The sequence below is a fragment of the Capra hircus genome, chromosome 20, assembly GCF_001704415.2.
Source record: "Capra hircus breed San Clemente chromosome 20, ASM170441v1, whole genome shotgun sequence".
NCBI lineage: Eukaryota > Metazoa > Chordata > Mammalia > Artiodactyla > Bovidae > Capra > Capra hircus.
The window spans coordinates 4,909,036-4,927,600 of record NC_030827.1 but is presented as its reverse complement, the minus strand read 5'-3'; the positions used below and the strand labels follow the sequence as shown (position 1 = coordinate 4,927,600).

Here is an 18,565-nt window from a genome sequence, read left to right as displayed (position 1 = left end):
CTGGTGCAGAGATGTGTTTTGTTTGGCAGGGTTTTGTTTGTTTTGTCTGTAATCAAAACTTTTTTTGAAAATCTGATATCAAAATAGGAGAGAGCTATTGTATGCCTTAAAATTTAAATATAGCTAAATTAACTACAAAATTAATTAAATACATAATTATGTTATCTTGGTAGAGTAACAAGAATTACTGAAGTGCTAAGGCTTTCTGTGATGGAATACAAATTCGGGAAGTTCTGTGGATCATCAGTGTTGCTTTCTTCTAAACGAACACCCTACTGTGAATCTGGCCTTTCTTCCTGTCGGCAAGCACAACAATGTATGACAACCGAAAACACTGAGCATGGCTGAAAACCACGGTGATCTTGCAGGAATCTGGACATTGTACATCCATAAGGTAAGAATTTGGAATTTGAACCAGCCATTTCTTTTTACGATTTTATCTTTCCCTTTTCCAAGGAAGGATGCAGTAAATCTCTAGCCAAATGCATGTTGATCCTTTCACAAGCCTCCCCTGTCTGGATCGCTAAGGTGACACCCCTAGCGAGCAGCATGTGACCCAGAGTACGGCATCAATTTCCAGGATCCATGCAGGGTGTTTTTGTTTATCTTTTGGGTTTGTTTATCTTTTGCTTGTTTGTTTTCTTCTTAATCAGTGGCTAACATTTAAGAGTCAAGAGTTTCAAAAAATCCAACTATCTTGCTTTTCTAGGAAAACCTGAACATGCGACATTCCTGAGCCGGGGTCCCTGCTTGGCCTAAAGATGCTTGTGTTATGACCCCTGCCACAGGCAGTAGGAGCACAGACCGATTCAAGGAGGGTATGGCGTGAGCTTCTGAAAGAGGGGCTGATGTCTCGCACTGATTTAATGAGGAAAGACTGATTGGGATCAGTCAGAAGCCGCTGGAGTGATGCAGGCAGGAGATGGGGAGGCCTGAGCCAGGGTGGGGCTGCATGTAGAAGTGGGGGCCTCTGTGACCGACCAGGGAGGAGAGCTGAAGACATGAGAAAGGGGCTTCCCTGGTGGGCCAGCGGTTAAGACTCCGTGCTTCCGCTTCATGGGCTTTAATCACTGGTCTGGGAGATATGATTCCACATGCTACATGGCTGAAAAAAAAGGACATAGGAAACAGGCTGAGTTTCTGGCTTTGGCACTAGAGGCCAGGCAGGGTGAGGGAGGCTTTCCGGTGGGGATAAGGTTGCAACCCAAGCTGGCAGCCCTGGGGTTGATAAAGGTTTTGACACCCAGCTTCTGCATCCTGTCACTGTCCTGTTTAAGCAGGCACCCCTCACCTACCTTCTGCAACCTTCTGTCAGGGGAGGTCTGGTCTTGGGCCAGAGCCCTGTGATGAAGCTGAGGATTGGGCTGAATTTCAAGAAGAGCCAAATCGCAGGCTTTGGTGTAATGCTAATCCCAGCTCTGGGTTAGACCAGTTCATGGTCAATGGAACAACTGGTGATAAAGGGGAAAGTAAGCTGCAAAGGCCATCGAGGGGCTGCGATGGGACCTGGGGAGTTTGCAGGGAGAATTTTTGCTCTAGGGCCACTCTGCTCTTCCCTGAAAGCCGTGCTGGGGAGGGCACTGGCCTGCCAGTGTGTGTGCATGTGTGGGTGCTCAGCGGTGTCCTGCCCTCTGTGACCCCATGGACTGCAGCCCACCAGGCGCCTCTGTCCATGAATTTTCCAGGACAAGGTACCATTTCCTTTTCCAGGGTGGCCTGCCAATTCCATCCTCTTAATTTCATCCACTTCCAATACCCAGAGGCTATATCATTAAGGACACTTGGAGTGCAAGTAACAGAAACCCAAAGTAGAAGAGGCTAATTTTTGGCTGACCTACCTAGGGAAACCAGAGATACACCTGGTTTCAGGATTGTCTGGATCCAGGGACTCAAATGATACCAACAGGATGCTATCCGTCTGTCTTTCAGCTCTCCTCTTGAATGACTGCCCCCAAAGACAGTCACCCTATAGCTTCAGAATCCCCTCCTTCAAGTTTGTTGATCCCAGATGAAGGGAATGCTTCTATCTAGAGAATTCCAGCAAACATCCCAGGACTGATGCTTGGTGGCCTGGCTTTGGTTATGTGAGCCAATCACTATAACCCCAATTATCCAACTCTGGCATAGGGGGTTAGGCGTGTACCACCCTGACCAAGACTGATAGTGGGCAGGAGTGGTTCCACAGAGGAAAATCCCAGATGAAGGGGACTGGATGCAGGGCAGGCAGACACACAGGATACCACCACAGGGCATTTGCCTTTCAACCCTGAGGTCAAAGGGAGGGGGAGCTCCTCGCCTGCCCAAGGGGAAGGAGTGTGGGAGTCTCCCAGACCATCTCCTAGGCAACCAAACATCCTCCTCTGTGCTCAGCTAGACCCACTCCCCCACCCCTAAAGAAAGGGGGGAAGGACCTCTGGATAGCCAGGGAGCCCCCCTCCCCCACCTTGACTCTGCTCACACCTGTTTTACATCACAGCAAAAAAACCTAGGGAAGGAAACAATTTTGAGTATGTTAAAGTACATAAGGAAAAACATTAACCATGTCAGTAAAGACTTTCAAATCAGGAGGGACTGGATGTATTTGGGTCAGAGGATTGAGAAAATTCTGGATCACTATCGTTGTCCACTCACAAGTATCTCTGCTATCGCTTTCCAGGATTTTGGTTTGGAAAATGGTTAATAATTTGGTTTCAGCTGCTGCCACATTCCACACAGGCCTTGGGATTACACAACCACTTTTGTTCCTGAGAAGAGCTGAGGGTGACGCCTATAACTTGCTGGATTGCGATGTTTGAAGTCAGCGTGGTGTGGAGTAACATGAGCAACAGGGCTGAAAGATGGATGTAAATGTTAGCCTTGAAAGCTCGCCTTCCTGCGTGAATCCGTTTTCCAGAAAGAAGATGTCTGAGATCTCTTTTCTGACCTGCGGTGAGTCGGCGCCCCAGGTGGGAGGGAGCTGAGGAGCCCGTGAAACGCTCTGCTACCTGGGAAAGACACACGTGGAGGAGCAGGCCTTAGAATGGCTTGCCCCGTCCCACCTTGCTCAGCACGAGAACTTTAGAAGTCCAGACCCTACCGCTCGAGAAACCTGAAAACCACCTAAATGCCCCCAAAAGAATGGAGGTGGGTGGGACCACCAGGTTCATTCACTTACTCAGCAAATACCACTGAGTGCCTTTTATGTGCCAGCGACTATCTCTGGGTAAGAGGTTTCCCGATAATTTTTTTCCTTCTGTAGAATTTGTCAGTGTTTTCCCAATAAGCCTGTATCACTTTTATCATCAGAAAAAAAAAAAAAAATCAATGATCTCATTCAGTGAGCACAAAATCAACAAAAGGAGCTCATGCTCGGAGACCACCTTGGCAGTGGGCAGCAGTTACCTATTGCTGTGTAACAAATGTGCCAAACGTACAAAAACTAACAACACTCATTCATCCGTTGTTATTTCCTCTCGTGGTTCTGGGGCTTGTCCAGGCTCAGCTAGAGATGTCTCAGTTTCTCACGCACATTTGACATCAGATGGTGGCTGATGCTGGAATCATTTTGAAAGTTTCCCCACTCACACGCCTGGCATTTAAGGCTGGCTGTTGCTGGGACCTCATGGGCTGGAACACCAGCAAGTAGGCTCCTTGTGTGGGCTGGGCTTCTTTACAGCATGGTGGCTGTGTTCCAAGGGGGAGTGTCCTAAGAGAGAGCCAGAAGGATGCGACATTGCCTGATGACCTTGTCTCAGATGTCACACAGTAACACTCCCACTGCAGTCATAGAAGCAAAAGTCAAGAAAGTCAGCCTATATTCGAGGGGAGAGGACTTAGACTCCATCTTATGACGGGAGGCTTGTCAGGAAATTTGCAAATATCTTTAAGAGGGACTACACCGTGTTTTCCTGAATCAAAGCTCCCAAGCACCTCTGTGATCTTTCAACACTAGCAGTCATCCTTCCCACCACCCTGTGAGTTCCTGTCTTATCTGTCTTCTCAGCATCCCTGCCCCCACTTCAGACCCTCTACTCTCAGCAGGAGACCTGGTCCCCTCATGAAAGGGAAACCAGACACAGCAGATGTCCCCACGCATTCGTACTCTTAGGGCTGAATCTGAACCCCCTTTCCAAGGTGCCCCCTCTCTTCTCACCTCCTCCACAACCTCACCCAACCCACTGGTCCATCCTTTCTCTCCCTTTTCCTTCACATTCTTGGAATGTGCTGTTTCCTGACCTTAAATAAGCCAGTCCCTCAGAGCCTGGGGGAGGGAACCATTCGGAAAGTTATTGCAATCAGGCGGCCCAAGTCAGATCAGGTCAGTGGGAAAAGGCAGGAAAGGGTCGGCCAAAAGCAAGTCCCCTTTGAGCACGACTTTGAGGTTTCCAGTTTTTTGTCTCATGCATCATGGTATCTTTCTTACTAAATATGTCAGACTGAGTTCCCTCTGTCCTCTTAAATCCCAGAGCAGCGAGTGGGCATGAATCCTGCTGTGAAGAGGCTGAAACACAAAGCCTTTCCAGAGACGCAGAGTCAGGAGGCAGCAGGAGCAGGGACCTGGGGCTGAAAGTGCCTTTCTCAGAGGCTGAATCAGTTAATCCTCGCCTAGAGGAGGGTGGCCGCTGTCACTGTCTGCAGACTCCCTATGGCGGTGTGCAAAAATGCTCGCCCCAAGCTTACTAGTTAAGTCGAAACTGACTGTGATGAACCTGCACACAGTACCAGGGCGACGTCAAAGCTGCACGGACACCCAGGGAGAGGATGGAGAGCCTGGCAGGCGTGTTGTAATGCTACGGGGTCACAGTTCACGCTCATCAGCATATTCAACACCCCATCCAACTGTGTGGAAACGACTTCTTAAAAGGCAGAACAGCTTTGGAAGAAACAATATCGCCTAAGAAACCTAGAAGAGAAGTCGTAAGTGACAAAGAAAAACCAATCAGGACGCGTCATTTGTACTGGATACTGTATGGCATTATTTCACGTTGAACACAAACACACTCACTGCATGTGTGAAACAGTTGTTTAAATGCTGGATATTACGCTGAAATGTCTAACTATCCCAAAATATCTGATAAGTTGTGAGGACAGGCGTCTAAGAGTATATATTTGCTGTGATGTTTGGGGAAATCGGTTGGGATTTCTGGATGGACTGGATATCAGGATGGTTCTTCTCCTTCAGATCAAGGATGGTGCATCCTGGTGCCTTCTGAAGTCCACAGTTCAGGATAGGAGTTCAGGACTGGGGTGATGAGCAGTGCTTGTCCCCAGTTCCCCACCCGATGCCAGACCCGGTCATCACAGGTCTTCACGGCTGCCGCTCTGCTGGGCAAGACACCGTATGTGTCTCATTTCAGTTGTGGATCATAGATTTCCAGTTGAGGGAGAGCATTTTTCCATCCTTTACTGTTGTTTGTATCTCTTGACTCCCATTAACTGCCTGGGCACAGAGAGACCATCTCTGACTGGTGCCCTGAGCTCGCTCCAGTCTAACCTTTAGAAATTCCCAGGGTCTCTGACAGGCTCCCCCACAGGCAGCTTTCCAAACGGGGTAGACAAGCACATTCCAAGAAGCAGGGCTGTCTGAGCGCCGCTGGGAAGGAGTCTGACTCCGGCACCTGGTTCCTCTCTGGGCTCCTCTGCCTTCCTCCCAGAAGGGGAGGTTGGGGGCCTTCTAGGCTCTCCTGGGGAAGTGCCCAATTAAACACCAGCTGGTATGGCCAGAGAGCAGGCACAGTGGGAGGCACGTGACCAAGGGTATGTGCCACTCTCTGGGGCTTTTGGGACAGCCTTCCACACTATAGAGCCACTCGTCATTTGGAAATGCCGAAAGGAGCCGAGAGGCACGTTCAGCCAGATGGTCCGACTGTCCTCCGTACGCTCTAAGACCACGTGGCTCCACACGGCCACAGGCTCCCCGACCTTCAGAGTGACCTTCATCACTGAAGGGCACTGATCACCTGCACTTGTCCCCTCAGGGGTCCCTGTGAGCAGAGGGCTAGGGGAAGGGGCCCTGAGTTTTAGACAGTGCTGGCCTTCTGACTTGATCGGTAGTGGGTTAGAGAAGATAACGACATCTCAGTGTGTCTTGCTCGTTAATTGCTTTCGCATGAGAGCAAGTCCCCCAAATCACAGAACCAATCACACACAGACACTAGCGACTGAGCAAAACTTCTTTAAAAACAAAACAATTGTCCCCTAGATTCACTTCTAATTTGCAAAGTGCCCTCTTATTTATCTATTTTTTTCAGTTTATCCGCCGTCAGAGCCTGGGTTTTTAGTCTCTCCTGACTGAACAACATGGGGCCTCAGAGAAGCCAAGGAACTTGTTCAGCATCAGAAACACTAGAGCCGGGGAATGTAAAAACTGTCTGGAAAGCAGTCTGGCAGTCCTTTTAAAGAGTTAAATCTAGGGTTATCCCATGACTCAGCAATTTCAGGTACATTTCCAAGAAAAGTGGAAACATGTGTCCATACAAAAACTGTTACAAAAGAATTTTTTTTAATTTTGAGATATATATATTAAAAGAAGACCCATGATAACCAATGTTTGTTCAATACATTTTTAAAATGAGAAGGGAAAAAAACTCTTTCATGAATGTTCCTAACATACTCATGATAGCCAAAAAGTGGAGACAACCCTAATGTCCATCAACAGACAAAAAGATAAACAAGACTTTCGTGGCGGTCCAGTGGCTAAGATTCCATGTGTCCAGTGCAGGGGGCATGAGCTTGTTTTCTGGTTGGGAAACTGAGATCCCACATGCCATGCAATATGGCCAAAAAACTTACATTTTTTTAAAGAAACATCAACAAAATATGTAGACTGTGGTCAGTCTATACACTGGAAGATTATTCAGCCACGGAAGGAATGAAGCTGAAAACAGACTATGACAACATAGACGGACCAGAACCATTATGCTCTGCGGAGGAGGCCAGGCCCCGAAGGCCACACTGCATATGGCTCCAAGCACGGAAGCATCCAGAAGAGGGAAACCTACAGAGATAGACATAGATTAGTGGCTGTTTAGGGGTCGAGGGGGGGTGGATTGGGGAATGGAGGCGTAATTGCCAACAGGCACTGAGTTTCTCATCGGGGTGATGAAATGTTCTAAAATTGTGGTGATGTCTGCACATACCTGTGAATATATTGATGCTAAAACCATTGGATTGTTCACTTTAAGTGATAAATTGTACAATGTGTGAATTAAATCTAAATAAAGCTATAAAAAAAAAACAACTATCAAAGCCAAGACCTGCCATATGAGCTTTTGAGTATAACTTCATCTCCTCTTTCCACACATCAGGCTGCAGGTCCATATTATTAGTACAACGCATGAAGTGCCTGATTGAGCCCCGAGGCATTTGCTGGTTGATGAGTGCCCACAAGCACCAGTGCTAGCGAACAGCCTGATTACGTAACCTACCCAGGAAGAAAGGATGTATGCTAATAAAAATGTAGGATTTTTAAAAAGGATGTATGTTAATAAAAATATTAACCAGTTCTATTGCAGGGGGAAAGTTAATAACTGAGATACCCTTTGAACTATGGGACGGATTAAATGTGTCACGGAGCACGATGCAATCACAAAAAATTATGTACCAAGTAAAATCTCAAAGTCCACTAACCGAGAACAGAGTAAATCATTTACAGCGTTTCCCCACAGTGGTGTGCCACAGAGCCATTTCAAAGAATGTGGCAGCTCTGTGAAAACTAAGAGATACTGATACAGGTGCAAAACTGTGCATAGGATTCTTCCACTTGTATAATTTTATATACACACCTGTACATATATACACACACACAGACCCACACATATACTTGAGTACAGGGACAATATTTAAAATATTTAGCAATTGATAGAGCAGATAAAATTGTGGTGCTGGAGAAGACTCTTGAGAGTTCCTTGGACTGCAAGGAGATCAAACTAGTCAATCCTAAAGGAAATGAATCCTGAATATTCATCGGAAGGACTGTTGCTGAGGCTGAAGTTCCAATACTTTGATCACCTGATGTGAACAGTCAACTCATTGGAAAAGACCCTGATGCTCGGAAAGATTAACGCAAAAGGAGAAGAGGGTGGCAGAAGATGAGACAGTTAGATAGGATCACCTACTTAATGGACATGAACTTGAGCAAACTCCAGGAGACAGTAGAGGACAGAGGAGCCTGGCATGCTGCAATCCATGGGGTCAGAAAGAGTCGGACACGACTGAGCGACTGAACTGAGGGTACCATCCAGTTAGCATGGATGCTGGCAGACCACGTTGAATATTAAACCTGAATTTGTGAATGATATATTAGAACATTTCTGGAAGGAGATATAAGAAGCTGATGTCCGTGACTGTGTATTAACTAAGGAGCTTTTGACTGAATGTAAGATTATACCCAACAAATACTTAACTTTTACAACTCAACAATAAGAAAACAAACAACCTAATTAAAAAATCGGCAAAATATTTGAATAAACACTTCACCAAAGAAGATATTCAGATGGCAAATAAGCATATAACATCATTAGTCATTAGGGAAATACAAATTAAAACCACAGTAAATACTGTCACACACCTACCAGAATGGCTCACGTTTAAAAGGTTGACCATACAAAGTGCAGGTGATGACACAGAATAACTGGAATTCATTCACACAGCTGGTAGGAATGCAAAATGGGGCAAACATTTTGAAAACACTTTGACAATTCCTCGAAAATGTAAATATACACTTATATGATCCAACCAGTACTTTCCTAGGTATTTCACCACATACAAACGAAAGCATAAGTTTATACAGAGACTTCTACATGAAAGTTTACATCAACTTTACTTGTTATAGCAAAACCTGGAAATGCTCATTATTCAGCTTGGACAAACAAACTGTGATATATTCACATGATGAAATACTACCCAGCAACAAAAAGGGGCCGACAACTGACACATTGAACAGCACAAGAGAACCTCAAAATACTTATCCTGAGTGAAGGAAGCCAATGGTTACACTAAGTGAGAGGAGCCACAGTCCCCAAATAGTGTGATAATGACAGGAAGCAGGTCAGCGGTTACCTGGAGAACATGCAGGAGCGGGGGAGGAACAGTGAGGGCCCATTGACCACAAAGGGGCGCCCCGCTTCTGGGGGTAACGGGTATGCTTGTCACCTTGGTTGTGACTCTATGCGTATGTCAAAACTCAGTTGTGCAGTTTAATTATGTGCAGTCCATTAATTATCAATTTCATCTCAGTAAAATTGCTTTTAAAGTAAAAAAAAAACACACAACAGTTCATACAACCTGAATTAATATATTTTTGAGAAAATAGAAAAGAAAAATGCACAATAATGTACTCCCAAATGTTAATGGCAGTTCTCTCTAGATGGGATTATGACTTCTTCCTAACTTTGAGGGGAGAATTTTGTTCTGATCAAATATGTGCTCACTCAGTCGTTGTACAGCTCTTTGTGACTGCATGGACTGTAGCCCACCAGGCTTCTCTGTCCATGGGATTTTCCAGGCAAGAATACTGGAGTGGGTTGCCATTTCCTCCTGGAGGGGATCTTCCCAACCCAGGGATCTAACTCGTGTCTCCTGCCTCACAGGCAGTTTCTTTACCTGCTGAGCCATCAGGGAGACTCCCGTGATTAAATACACTTGCCAGTTGTCCTGCAAGCGGCATGTCTTGTATTGCTTTCATAATATGAAACTGCACTCTGACCAAAGGAAGCCTCCACTGACAAGAAGCATCCCACAGACAGCTTCCATTAACTGGGGTGAAACTCCTAAGCTAAGGCAATCTGGAAAGGGTGGTTGAACGCTCAGATGCACCCCATCACTACATCCCAAGGTTTGGAATCCACCAAACCCTAGCTACCCCTTCTGATATCAGCCCCATGATTTCCTAGTGGGAACCAACCCCTCCTGTCTTTCATTCTGTGGTTGGTGGAAGCAGGGTTGTCTCCACCCCCGTGCTGAGCCTGACCAGTCAGGACATCTGGCCCCCTCGACTGCAAGAATGAGGGCAGGGACCAACGCAGGGATTTTCGGGAACTCTTCGAGAAAAGGCCCTCTCTTCTGGGGTTCCAAGCTAAGAGGATGTAAGTCTGAAGCTGCCTGTGGAGGAAGAGGGAGACTTGCCACCTCAGGCAAGTCCCCTTGAGAATAAAGCCAACATGGAGAGAAACAGGGAGATGAAGGGAGATGAGTTCCTAACATTGTAATTAGAGCACCTGAATCCAGGTGTGATTAAAGGCACTCTCCATGTTTTATGAGCCAGTGAATTCCCACCTAAGCAAAAGTTTAGGTGACTGCCCTGATCCTAAATGCCCCTCACCAACCCCAGGTCAGCAGGCATCCTCACCCCCTCAACCCCTCCCTTTAAACCTCTTCGGTGCTGGGTAGGGTCCGCATCAAGACGGAGCGGCTAGACCCTGCGCCCCTATTGTTTGCCTCCCTTATTCTTGCTGTTGAGAGAATTCCAGAGGCCCTGGAGCCCAGCTGCCTGATTTGAACGCTAGATCCATCAGCTCCTAGCTGTGTGATCTGGGGTACGTTTCTGGTCCTTTCTGGGTCTTAAACTGCCTCAGCTATGATAACACTACCTACCTTATAGAATTCCTGGATTAAGTGAAAGAATAAGTAAGCAGTCAGTAAGTTTATTAACATCATCACCGCCGCAGAACATAAACACCTTACCAAATATTGTTTTTGGATCTCATTATAATTGCTTACCATTCATTTTATTTTGACTACCTTTTACTGTTTCTAAGCAGTCTAAAAGAGTTGTCACTTTGCTCCGAGGGTTTCGGGGGCCCCTTCTAGGACACTCACCACCTGCTGCTCTGTCTGGCTCCAGGTCTGTCTCCCACAGGCTGCAAGCTCTGCAAGGCAGGTGGAATTCTCAGTCCTCGGGACCCAGAAGAGTGTAGCCAGCATTCACATGCAGGAAGATTCTGGAATCACTAGGGGGATGAAGTCATTCAGGAAAGCAGTCAGAGCTTGCAGTGTCTAATGAGTCACACCTCCTTACTCCTCTGATCCCCTGGGTTCGAAACCTGTTTGGGTGGAGCCAGAGAATGCCCTGGAAATGCTATGGAGTGCTAACCAGGAATACCCTTCTGAGAAGTGCTAACACTTCTGTCAGGAGCACTCTTGTTTTTCAGACCAGTCAAGCTGTCAGATTAAAACTGATGGGCCATTTCCTCAATTTTCAGCCCATATTCATTGGCTATTCTGTGGATTCATTTCATCCGGGGCAAAAAGAAAAACAAAAAAAAAAACCTATCGGGAGAGGAGGGGAAGAGCAAAGACCTAATAATAAAAAAAGAGAACATTTTACACTGAGTTAATTCTACCCATTGACTTTTGTTTTCTAGATGGATTAGGAAAGATGACGAATTTGTCCTCGTCTGTTCTGTCCCACTCTCAGCCCTTGCCCATTTGGGAAAATCTGCTCCATCCCTGGTCCTGAGTCCCTGCCAATCCCCGCATTCTCTTCTTGGCCTAAGCGCCATTTCCCCCAAAATAAAGTCTCAGAGGGAAAAGGGAGTGGATGCAGCGGCCACTGAGGTCATGGTGTGAGCGCTTGGCCTGAGTTTTGCCTTTTAATCCTCCCAGCGCCCCTAAGAGAGGTCAGCGCTGTCGGCTGTTTCTGTGCTCGAGAGGAGGGAACCACAGAGGGGCAACCGCTGCCAGGGAGAGGGCAGCTCACCCAGGCGGCACTTCTGACCACCCCCGCGGCGCTGTGCTGACCGACACGGCAGGCCCTGGGGCTTTGCTGCTGGGTACTGAGAAGGGGGTGACAACACCCGCCTCCCCTCACCCCAGCCTGCAGCCCTTCATTCCCGACAGCATGGCTGAGACTCCTGCCTGGTATCTCTTAGATTAGCCCCCAGCTATTTTTATTCTGCCCCTTGCTGAGGGAAGAAACACAAGTTTGGACAAACCCTCAGGCCGGGCGCCAGGGGAGACCACCACTGCCAAGGAAGAAAACAGAGCTTATTTCACACCTTACTATCTTTTTAAAAACATCTTTTTTTCCTTAGAAGCATTGCCAAATTGCGCCACCCTGCCAGACTGCCTCCAGCAGGGCCTTTTTGACCCCCTAAACTCACTCACACAACGGATGGAGGCAGACCTTGAGTCATGGGGACTTGGGCCTGTTGAATTAAAGTCCCATCTCCTGGGCTAGTGGGAAGAGGTGTTCTGGAGAGGCGCTTGCTGATGGGAAAAGGAACCGGAAGAGGAAGTGGGAGGATGTCAGGAACACAGGGAAGCCTGGAGAAAGCCAGGCTGTGCTGGGAGGGTGAGGTCAGGGCTGGGCCAGGGTGGGGACCTCAGGGATGTCTGAATGAAGGTGACGGGGTCCAGAGCTCACCTGAGAGGAGATAAAGCTTTGAAAACTTTTTTCTACTTTTGAATCTTATTTATTGAAAGTTTTAAAAATGTATTTTATTGAAGTGTAGTTGATCTACAATGTGCTCATTTCTGCTGTACAGCCGAGGGGCTCGGTTACACATACATTCTTCTTCATATTCCTTCTGTTATGGCTTAATCACAGGATACGGAGTATAGTGCCCTGTGCTACCCTATTTTTAAAGTTTTGTTTTGTTGGAGTTGGTTGCAACGCTGCTTCAGTTTCTGCTGTATACACAGACATGTTCTTTTCCATAGTCTGTTTCCGGAACCTTGATGATGCCCCTCTAGATGACAGTGACAGCTCCGAGGACATGGGTGGATGGCCTTGCCTTTGAGAAGAGGTAGTGCACGAGGGTGAGGAAGACCCAAGCCAGCACTTTAGGCTGAACAGAAGATCAAGCAACAGGAGGCAGGAGTGGCCGAGGAGGCAAGAGGAAAACAGAGAGGGGTGTGTCACAGGGGCGGGAGGTCTCCGGGGAGATGCAAGGAGCGCTGGCCAATGCTGAGGAGGCAGGCGGGGCGAAGGCCTTTAGACCAGCAGCCTGGAGATAACTGATGACCTTAGCAGAGCTTGTTTTGGAGAGAATGATGGCAATCGTTTCAGTTCAGTTCAGTCACTCAGTTGAGTCCAACCCTTTGTGATCCCATGGACTGCCTCCCTGTCCATCACCAACTCCCTGAGTTTACTCAAACTCATGTCCATTGAGTTGGTGATGCCATCCAACCATTTCATCCTTTGTCATCCCCTTCTCCTCCCTCCTTCAATCTTTCCCAGCATCAGGGTCTTTTCCAATAAGTCAGTTCTTTGCATCAGGTGGCCAAAGTATTGGAGTTTCAGCTTCCGCATCAGTCCTTCCAATGAATATTCAGGACTGATTTCCTTTAGAATGGACTGGTTGGATCTCCTTGCAGTCCAGGGGACTCTCAAGAGTCTTCTCCAAAACCACAGTTCAAAAGCATCAATTCTTCGTAATAAAAGACAGATCGAAGGAGCCTGGCGAGTGTGAGCTGAGGAGACGTGTCACAGAAGTCTGCAGAAAAAAGAAAGACAAAGCAACGGCTCAGGAGGGAAACAAACTCTTCCATGTCTTTTCCAGAGGGACGCCCTCTGCCTGCACAGGTCCCCCCAGCCAGCACCCAGGACACCGGCTTCAGTGTCATTCTGTGCTGTCCCGAAGGGCAGGGCCTCCATTCCTATGCAGTCCTCGGGTGCCTAACACACACAGGGAGCTCAACAAACAGTAGATGCTTTGGATGATGTTGACCACAACAATGACAACAGCAATGGAGACAATGACGGAAACGCAGACTCTTGGGGGTCGGAAATCTCCTGTTTGGATGATTAGAGGAACAGGCAGACTCCGAGAAATCCCGCTGGCAGAGTGCCTCCTCTGCCTCTGGCCGTCTCCATCAGTCCCTGTCTGCTGGCTCCTCTTCCCTCTCCATCCTTATTTCTTCTCTTCTATACTTAGGTCTCTGGGTGATTTCATCTGACCTCATGGCTTTAAATTCTGTGTGCCAGAGATTTCCAAATGGAGGGTTTCCAAACCTGCCATCTGTCACTTTGACCTGGGTGTCTTTATGTAGGGCACAACTTTTGAAAGAATGACCTGGCCCAAGGTCCAACATAAACGGATTAGAATCAAATGGGACCGAGATGGCAGACAAGCCTAGACCTCGATCCTGAATCAGCCAGTGAAGCGGCACACCCAGAGGTGCCATGACACCAAGGCGCTGTCAAAGACTAAGGCGCGGGTCGCAGCCCAAACCCTGGAAGCCTCCACCCCTCCCCCAGGATATTGGAATAACCCTCCCACTCATTAGCATATGAAGTTGCCCAGCCTATAAAAACCACCCCACATTTTGCCGCCGCTCTCGCCCTCTGCGATGGAGGGTGCTGTGGAGTGTGCTTCTCTCCGAATCTGAATAACTACACTTCTTACCTATCACTTTGTCCCTCACTGAATTCTTTCTATGATGAGACATCAAGAACATGAGCTTTATTAGGCCCTGAAACCAGGTACCGCGGGTTTTGGCTGGGTTCGAGTTCCAGAATGTGTGTTCAAGTCCCAGTCTGAGATAAACGGTTTCATTGACACATCTCAATGTGTCCAAAGCCCAGCTCCTGACTGCCTTCCTCCTTTGGTTACTCAGGGCCAAAATCTCATAGTTCTTTTCTCTCCTTCTTTCAAAAATGATATCCATTCCTTAAGGAAACCCTGTCCAGCTGGGTTGGTTCTCCCTTCAAAATACCTCCAGAATGTGACCACCTCTCGCCACCTCCGCTGCTGTTGGCCAGGTGCAAGCCACCATCACCTGCCCCCAGGGTGGCCGCCGTTGGCCACCGAACTGGTCTCCCTGCCCTGCCCGTGCCCCCTTCACTTTTTTTTTTTTTTTAGAAACAAACATTTAAGACTTATTTATTTGGTTGCAAGGTCCCAGTTGCAGCACACGGATCTTCACTCTTGGTTGCAGCATGCGGGATCTTCAGTTGTGGCACGTGAACTGTTATTTGCAGCCTGTGGGATCTAGTTCCCTGATCCGGGATCCAAGGTCCCCGTGCATGGGGATCTCAGAGTCTTAGCCACTGGACCGCCAGGGAAGTCCTCAGTATCCCTTTCATTTTGTTATCGACACATAAGTCATATGAAGCCGCTCCTCTGCTCCAAGCCCCGTGACGGCTCCCGTGTCCCTTAGAGCACAAGGCCAGTCCTTCCAGGGACCTACAAAGCAGTCACGATTTAGTCTCCCACTCTCTTTGACCACCTTTTACTCCTGCCCCTCTCACTCTCTGTTGTAGCCATGCTGACTTCCTTGCTAGTCCCCACATTTGCCAGTCATGGTTCAATTTTGGTTTTTTTCCCGCCAGATCAAGCAATTCTCCAACATCAGCTACCCACTCCAGTATTCTTGCCTGGAGAATCTCATGGGCAGAGGAGCCTGGAGGGCTACAGTTCAGAATTGCAAAGAGTCGGACACAACTGAGCAACTAACACTTTCACTTTTTTTCACCTGGAAATAGCGTCAGATCTCCCATATTAAGTCCTCCGGGACTCCTCGCGGCCCCATTCCACCACCCCCACCTCGACTCCAACCACAAGTCCAGTCTGTCATCTGTTTCTGACCAACAGGCTGTAGATGGGAGGTTCCCATGAACCCCTCCTCCTCGGGTCTGATTAGTTTGTTAATGTGGCTCACAGAACTCAGAGAAACACTTAATTTACAAGAGCAGCACCAGCTTATCATAAAAGGAAGTAGCTCAGGAACTTTCAGATGGAAGAGACGCAAAGGCCTAGACGTACCCGAGGTGGAGTGTCCCCACTCTCCCAAAACGCGCCTGTCCCCGCAGCCTCCAGATGCTCACCAACCTGGAGGCTCTCGGAATCCCATCCTTCTGGTTTTGTGGAGGCTTCATTACATAGTCATGGTTGATTACATCACTGGCAATGGGTGACTGAACTTAGTCCCTGGCTCCTTTCCCATCCTTGCAGGTCAGGGGTGGGGCTGAGAGTTCCAACCCTCTAATTATGTGATTGTGTCCCCTTGGTCACCAAGCCCATCCTTAGTGCTCTCCCAAGTCACCTTATGAACATAACAAAAGACAATTTTATCACTCTCCTTCAGAACACATTCCTATGATTTTAGGAGTTCTGTGCCAGGAACATGACGAAGATATTCAATATACTGAATATATTCAAACATATTCTGTAGCTTATTAAAAATCACAGTGTCACAGATGCCCTTACTGCAGTCCTTTGCTCTAGATGGTCCCTGAGTGGTGCCTTCTTCCCCCAGCTGTTCACTCTGCTCAAACCTCGCCTCCTCAGTGAGGCCAACTGTGACCCCCTTACTTAATATTCCAAACCTTCCCTCCTTCCCCCCTTTCCAAATCTCCATTAGCTAGTGCCACATTTCCCAAAACACTTATTTTCTAACACAATAAATAACTTATCTAGTACTTTTTTTTATTGAAGTGTATTCAGGTATCAATAATATTAATTTCAGGTATACAGCATAGTGATTCAGTATTTTTGCAGATTAGACTCCATTTTATTACAAGATAATGGCTATAATTCTCTGTGCTATACCCTATATCCTTGTTTATCTACTTTACACTCAGCAGTTGGTATGTTAACCCTATACTCCTCATGTGTCCCCCTCCCTTACCTCTCCCCTTTGGCAATCCCATGCTACAAGTTCCAAGATGGCAGGGAATCTTTGTTTTGTTCACTGAAAATCCCTAACACAGTGCCAGGGACAAAGTAGGTGTTCAGTAAATATCTGAATAAACAATCCCTGGAAGACTGTTCTAATACTTTAATACCATGACTATCGGCTCAGCAAAGTAAATAAAAGCTTGCCTTACTGTTTAACTTATGGTTGTCAGAGGGAAGGGATAATTAAGGACTTTGGGAACGTCATGTACACACTGCTATGTTTAAAATGGATAACCAACAAAGACCTATTGTATAGCACATGGCACATATGTGCCAGCCTGGATGCGAGATGGGTTTGGGGGAGAATGGGTACATGTATATGTATGGCTGAGTCCTTTCGCTGTTCACCTGAAACTATCACAACATTGCTAATCGGCTATACCCCAATACAAAATGTTTTTGATGTTCAAAGTTTTTTAATTAAAAAAAATTAAAAATTAAAAAGTGAATTAAGGTAATTCATGAAATGTCTTCCAAAAACTATACAGGTGAACTTTGTTCATTTGCATGTTTGCTTAAAAAAATATATATATAATGCAAGAAGATCCAACCAGTCCATTCTGAAGGAGATCAACTCTGGGATTTCTTTGGAAGGAATGATGCTAAAGCTGAAACTCCAGTACTCTGGCCACCTCAAGCGAAGAGTTGACTCATTGGAAAAGACTCTGATGCTGGGAGGGATTAGGGGCAGGAGGAGAAGGGGACGGCTGGATGGCATCACCAACTTGATGGACGCAACTCTGAGTGAACTCCGGGAGTTGGTGATGGACAGGGAGGCCTGGCGTGCTGCGATTCATGGGGTCGCAAAGAGTCGGACACGACTGAGCGACTGAACTGAACTGAACTGAACATTTCATTTGGATGAGTGGAAATAGTCTACAGCAAGACCATAAGCATGAAATGTGAGCACTGCCCCCTCCTGGCTGAACATGGAGACGCGGCCTCCCGCACTGCCAGCCCCAACGGGGACAAGCTAGGCTGGCACATGGGGGTTGAGAGACATGCTGTTGAAGGCGTTTCAAACTGGGTCAAACTCAACCTTATTTTCAGAAGGAGGCAAGAAGAAGAATAACGTGTCAAAGGCAGAATTTTAGGGAGTACACAGCCCACACATTTACATATTATGAAGAGGATGTTGACAATTAGTGGGAAGGAGTAAAGAAAAACGTTAAGACAAGACAATCCTAAAATGATCACATCCATCTGCTGCACTTACAGCTGGAATCTGAGTGGGAATTTCCCATCTGTGCTTTAGTCTCAGCTTTAATTTGACTATAAATAAGACACACGCGTGCACAGCTTACAATGAGCAGCTTCTGGGCCAGGAGCTGTTCAGGGATGATCCATATAAACTGTGTGCACACACCAACTCAGAACCCACTCAGTACCCTGGTCAGTCTGAGGTGTGCAGCCAATCTCTCATAACTTGGTCCCAGGATGATCTGACACTTCATAACGGAGGCCTGAACGTGGACACCCTCTGCTCAAACAGATGCAAACAGAACTTCTGATACCCAGGCCAGCCTCCCCTGGAGAACCTAGCTGTTTGCCCCAGGAATTCTCAGGGCCCAGAGGCCTGACGGTGGCTGGACTGGGAAGCCTGTGGCTCAGTCAGACGGAAGCGGCACTTACTACTTTGCATTCTTCTGTGATTCTCAGATGGACTCCACAAGCATCTACATATGAACCATCACCCGCCCGCCCAGGCAGGGAGGTTGAGGCTGAGTGGCCTAAGGTAACCTGCCACGGTCACATGGTTCCTTAGCGGCAGAACCAAGACTCAAAACCAACTCTCTTAACTAAGGTTCAAATCCACACATTCCTTCCACTTTCTCCTCTGCCCCCACATTACCCTCCCAGGGCCTCTGGGGCTATAAATAGTGGGGGAGGCTGGGATTTTGTGGGTGAGGTCAGCCAGGCCTTTAGCACAAGGAGACACTAACATCTCCCAGCCGGGCCTAGCT

The 18,565-nt window shown here is 47.4% G+C and overlaps 1 pseudogene; it reads right to left on the bottom strand.

Moving 5' to 3' along the window:
* On the bottom strand, positions 242 to 747 carry LOC106503300 (annotated as a pseudogene).